The sequence below is a fragment of the Parasteatoda tepidariorum genome, chromosome 8 (genome assembly GCF_043381705.1).
Source record: "Parasteatoda tepidariorum isolate YZ-2023 chromosome 8, CAS_Ptep_4.0, whole genome shotgun sequence".
Taxonomy (NCBI): domain Eukaryota; kingdom Metazoa; phylum Arthropoda; class Arachnida; order Araneae; family Theridiidae; genus Parasteatoda; species Parasteatoda tepidariorum.
The window spans coordinates 81,868,780-81,875,646 of NC_092211.1; positions in this window are offsets into that span (position 1 = coordinate 81,868,780).

A 6,867-nucleotide genomic window follows, 5' to 3' on the forward strand; every position below is an offset into this window, starting at 1 on the left:
TGTTTCAGTAAAGGTGATTTTATTACAAAGTTTTTCATGAATGTTATTATGGTAGATATTTATTTAATGTGGTAATTATTATTATTATTATTCTTTATGCTTGAATTTTCATTAGGGGCCTCGGGGCACTGTTAGTTTTGGCTTTGCCACTAACAACAGAAAGGCTCCTGTGTGTTTACAGACAGTGTGTCCCCTGATGAAGTGCTGCTCTGTAAACGCACAACTTTATTTAATTTTCTTTTAATTATATTTATATTTTTTTGAGTAAATTTATATTATTACTTGTTTATAAGATTTGAATTTGGTTTTAGCTGCCTTGTGCGCTGTTCCAATTTGAATTTGAATTAATGTAGTTATGTTTATTTTGGTTACCTCCTGTTTTATTTATTTCAATTAAGATTTGAATTTATGTTTGGATATATATTTGCTTCATAAGTTCTATTTCCTATTTATGTTTTGCTTTGGCGATATAAATACAATATTGGAAGCACTATTTTGTGGGATATAATTCAATTAATGCTTATTTGTGCTTAATATTGATATAATTTGTGAACTTAAAATAAATTTAACGTCAATGTATATTTGTGGATGAAATAATCCGCTTTTATGTATTATTCCATTTTTTAAATAAATAAAAAATAAATAAACGAGGAGGCATTACATTCCCTTTCATCATTGAGGATCAAGGGGGTTAGAACTGTTTACAAAAATTACGATAAGATTGCTATCTGTTTTGAGGACTACTGGGTTTTGCAAATCCATAGCATGGCAAACCAATTTCCCCCGAAAATAATTGCAAAGTGAAAATGAACCGTGCTGTAGAAAAAATGGTCTTTCTTAGTGCGCAAATTCGTTTTCATTCATTTGTGCGCAAAATCAGCTTTCATGCACGTAAACTGCTCTTCTCCCGAGATCTTATAAAAAGAAATTTCTTAGAAAGATCATTCTGTGCATAAAATATGTAATTATTATAGTTTTCGGTTTACATATTTTATTAATATATTTATAGTAACGAAATAAAAGGATAACAAAAAATAATTTAATATAGAGAAAACTTAAACTTAGGAATGCAGATTTTATTTTACTGTATAACCGTCGTTGAGCAGCCGACCCATTTTCGGGCTTATGACTACCCATGTTCAACTCTGTAGCCTAGTAATTTTGAACCCAATCCAGAAGACAAGGCAACTCCTGGATCAAGTCTTAATATTCTTAAAAATTTCGAATATTAAGATATATGTCTGGCAACGTCTAATCTCTCTTATTTTTTATTAATTAATTTTTAATTTATTATTTTATTTTATATATTTAGTTATTTTTGCTGCTTTTGACATTAGGCGAAGCGCGAACTCATAAAAATCACGAGAAAGGTAAATATTTTTATAACAATGAATAAAAAACTATTATTTAAAGAAAAAAAATACACTTAAAATTGCAATAACTTTTGAATGGATAGGATATTTGAGAAAAAAATTCTCGTTAAGTTTATAATTCAAAACGGTCGAGTCAGTGCGTCAAGTATCAGGTCTGCAGTTGCATTTCTGCGGATGGTAGATCGAATAACTGGCTTCTATTTACTACAAGTTTAACAGTAAATAATTCTCAACTAATAATTGAATTTTTTTTTTTTCATTGATATTTTAATTCCATTTTTTTTATTCTATTTTTCATTCAATTTTTTTATTCAATTTTTTCATTCAAATTTTCAATTCAATTTCTTTTTTTTAATTTTATTTCTTGTTTTTGCGCAACGAAATAAACTGAAATGTTAGTTTAAACACCCATAATAGCAGCGTCTAGAGCTTTTACAATTTTTTTATATAGTTCATTTTTTAATATAGTTTGATTTTCTAATATATATGTTTTTTTTTAATGTATCGTTGTTATAATAAAACAAAAAAATTCAAATCAAACAAACAAAAAATATGTATAAAAGTAAAAATTTAAATATTAAAACTGATAAGTATAATATTTATGAATTTTGACACCGTTGAGGATCGAACTCACTACCATTCTAACCAACAAAAATCTAATGAAAAAAACAATTTTTAGTAAAAAATTATGATGAGTGTTTTATCTTTACATAAATTTTAATTTGAATTATAAAAAGCGGGACAGCGCCAGTGGTTTAGTCCAGTTCCGGTCCAGTCGTCAACACGTTTTCGAAGGTATAATATAGTTAATAAGCGAAGTAACCACTCGGCCAAGCCCACCCGTTCAAGGGAACATTTCAGAGCATAAAAATAAGATAAAATTTTAATCAAATTTTTGTAGGTTTGACGCTTGTGCTGCTATCTATTTTCATTTTGAAGTACTAAAATATATTTTCCCTTTTTTACTTTTTTTCTCGTGTATGCTTTACAGTTATGTTATTTGTTTGTTTAAAAGAATTCTCTATAACAAATTCTTAAATTACTAAAACACAAATATAAACTCGATATTAATTTCTGGTTTTTTAAACAAACAAAAAAATGGCTATGTAGAAAAACAACTTTATGACCAATAATTTGCTATGTAAGACCTAATTTCTTTAAGAATTAAAATTAATGGACTAAATTTAATTGATGCAAAATTGAATAAAATTATTCGATGTTTACAATTGATTAAATCAAAATTAAAATTGATTTAAAATTGATTTGAAATCGAAAATAAAACAATTGAAATTGAAATAATTAAATCAAAATGGAATGAAGTTATTCTATGTTTAAATCTATATAAAACTGTTGTCCACGAAAAAAGGGGGGCAAAAACCAGAATAATTTTTGTGTAATAATCAGATTATTACATGGTACTTAATTACAATCTCATATATTAAAAATTACCAGGATATGAGATATTCTTAAAACATGCGAAATATGCAATGTTTTAGTTATGAATTGAGAATATTATTTTTTAAAATGGTTTTAGTTAAGAAATACGTCAAAAAATACTAAAACGTATTCCTTCAAGAATTTAATTCTATGAAATGATATAATATACAAAAAAATTATCAATTTTAATTTTTATGGTTGCAGTTGCCTGTAAGTTCGATGGTTAATACAGAACAGAGGTATCGATCTTCGAGCTTAATATTTAGACAAACAATCAGCACCCTGCATTTATTAACAGCATGGCAATTTCTAATTGAACTTAATGAAATAAATATACAGTCGAAATAATCAAATAAGCTATTTTACTATTCTATACTTTTTTTATAACTTATATAATTTGTACTTCATATGAAATTTTTATAAATTAATAACATTTTTAAATCTTTATACTTGAAGCAACCACAACTGCTGCCTTAAAAAGCTGCCTTTTTTTTTCAAATCAATCATTACATACTATTTCTGGGTTTTGTTTTACGAAACTTCACGATTAATCGTCAAGGATTAATTTTTTTAATCAACCTTTTGATTCTAACTCAAATTTATTGAACTATTTGAACGAGCTTTATTCAATAAATTATTAAAGCGCGTTATTTAAATGAAGAGGTCAGGCCGCAATGAACACGGACAAGAAATTATCATAAATTTAGGATTTAAAATAATATCTGTATTTCAAAGTAAATTAGAACTAATATTTTACAAATAGTAAATTGCAACTAATATTTAAAATTATCTAAATCAAGGGTTTCCAACTGGCCGCCATGGGCCGCATCCGGCCAGCGAAGCCTTTTTTTTGGTGGCCCGCGAACTAAAATATATTAGTTGTCATTTTTTGCGGACAATTTTCGTAAAAAATCTATATGGGTTTAAAATACTTTTCTCGTTAATAAAAACCTAATTTCTTCGTTTATATGAAATTTAACATACCAAAAAAATTTATTTCTCAGGTTTTGCAGCCAAGGAAATATTTATTCAAATACAAAAATAATCGTGTATGTTGCTCTTTTTTATTTCATTGTTTTGTATTTTGTGAATATAATTTAGCGTGTGCGTATCAGAAATTTTCTCGAAGAAATTCTCCGATTTAACTTTTTGAAACCACTCATTTAGGATCAAAATATTTACACACACATTTGTAAATTTTAAATTTAAAATGTAAATATCTATTCTCTGGTGGTTGCAGCAGACAAACCTCAATTTTCTCATTGAACTTTTTGTTTGCTACTATGTAAGTTACCTTTTTAAAGTTTTATATCTTAACAATTAGTTATCTATTGCACATTAATTGTTTAATACATAGGTGCACATTAAAGTTATTGTAGCCCGAATTTTTATTATTTATTTAATATTTTTGAAAATATTATTAATAACAATAATAAATTAACAATTATTAATAACAATTATTAATAACAATAGTAAATATTTTTAAGAATCTACTTCTTATTTTAATTTGTAATTCAATACTTTTGTTTCGTACAACTTGATAAAAATCTTACAGTAATATTTAATGTTCCTTCAAACATATAAGGGTCCTACAAAAAATTTTGATGAAGTTGCGGCCCACCATTTAATTTGTGTTTTTAATTGTAGTCCCCGGCTTCAAGTAAATTGGAAACCCCTGATCTAAATTAACACGATTTGAGAATTAAAAAAAATATTTATTAAAATTAATCCATTCGAACTTAACAGATTTTTCTGCCAATCTGTTATTTAAATCAGAAGGAAAAACGTACCATATATCAGAGTATAATTCTTTTAGCACAAATAGAGTGAATTTAACTTTTGCCTAAACAAAAATAAGGGGAATTTTCCTTTTTTCGTGGTGCTGATTGGATTCGAACCCATGACATCTTGTTCCCACTCAGTAGTGGCAATAAAATCTGGGTAAAAATTTTATTCGAGACAAATTTTTGTTGCAAAAATTAATTAAATATATCAATAATGTTTGCAAAAGGCAGGACTGCACCAACGGTTGGAAACGATTTCACTGATTCGCGGTCTGCTATACGAAGTAACCGCTCGGCTATGCCTGCCCAGTAGAACAAACGTTAATTGTTATTTTTTAATGAAATTTTTACTTTTCTGATGACACAATAATCAGACTGTGCTGCCATCTCTTTTATTTAAATTTGAAAAGGAAAATATTTTTATTTAGCAGTTATTCTGAAGGGTATTTATTTATCGACTATGTCAACCTTCATCGATCAAAAGGTACCTAAAGATAGAATCAAGTTAACATGTCTTATATATACTAGTGAATTGGTATTCAATATTTATAGTGGTAGTTACGCCACATTACTCCCCTTCCAGAATTTCTTCTGTCATAGAATTCGATGAACGGATACTACTAATTGATTCATGCTGTTTATTTATATCAATTTTGCTCATTATATTTTTTTCTTCATTTTTTTTCTTGTTTAGAAAATTTCGTTCATTTTCTTTTATTTTTATTTTTTTTTTTAATGTTCTTTCTTTTTTGTTGTTTAGAGCATTTCACATATTTTTTTTCTTCTTAATATTGTTTATTGGCCGGGGAACGTTATTTACTTCACCGGATTTTTTTTCTTTGAGATGTATATATTAAAGCAAATCATCCATCAATATTGGCAAGTTCTTATCACGTCCGGGTCACCATTGAAGGGTATTTATTTATCGACTATGTCAACCTTCACCTCTCAAAAGGCTCCTCAAGATGGAATAAAGTTAATATGTCTTATATACTAGTGAATTGGTATTAAATATTTATAGTGGTAGTTACGCCTCAATTCTTCTTTATTAAATGTGATGGTTCTGAGCGAAAAATGCTGATTCATAAATGATCAAATGAAGCCGAATATATTTTCTCCAATTATGAAGACAACGACCCCCTCCGTGTCCTTTTTTTTTAATCATTATGTGGTCATGAATTTGATTAAGATTCAAAAGTGTGACTGTTTTAATCAATGCCTTTTTTCTAAGTTTCTAGAGAATATGAAAAGTTCTAAAATATAAACATTTTTAGTAAGGAGGGAAATTGGGTTTACTTTTTTACAATTGAATTCAAGATAGCAAATTAACAAAAATACTCTGACTTTTTTGTTGATAATGCGGGGATTCGAACCGATTACCTTATAATTTCAGACCTTTTCAAACATTGTGCTCGTAGTTCAAGAAATTAAAGCTTTGATAAGAACTTCATTGATGACTCATATTTTATTTAGATTAAAAAATTAATTCAAAAATGAAGACAAGAAGTGCAAAAGCAGGACAGCGCCAGCGGTTTAATCGGTATTTCGGATTCCAGGTCAGCTTTGCGAAGTAACCGTTCGGCTGCGCCTGCCCAGCGAAATGAGCGTTATTTATTATTATTAATGAAATTTTTACTTATCTTATGACGCATTTAGATTATGCTGCCATCTGTTCGATTAAATTTAAAAGAGAAAATATTTTATTAGTAATTACTCTCGTTTAATTAATATCCTTTCTTTATATAAAAATCAACCTCCGACACCATTTGCTGAACCGGTTGTAAAATGATTTCCTAAATCCGAATAAAATCCTCGTATAGGGAAGCAACCAGTCCTTACTGTGACGAGGATTTTTCGATTTTTATGTAACCATGAATTTGAAATAAAAGAGGAAATACGACTTTTTAAAATATGAACTTTTTTTTATCCTTTATAGAGAGTGAAAAGTTAATATGGCATTAACATTTGCAGCAAAGAATGAAATACGGATTACTGATTTACAATGAACCATAATTGTAAACGGGAAAAGAAATTAAAAAAAGGTTAAAATATTTAATTTTTTATTGTTTTACCCTTGGATTTCTTCTTGACTTTCTATGTATTCTAACCGCCATCCGCCACAACCAAATAATTACAGTTTTGTTAAAAACCGATTTTCTGAAGCCCTCTCATAAAAGTATGTAGAATTTCGAACTATGAACTGTAAGAATTACAACTGCACCATGTTATTTCAGTTATGAAAGAAAACAAAAACAAAAAAACATATATACGAG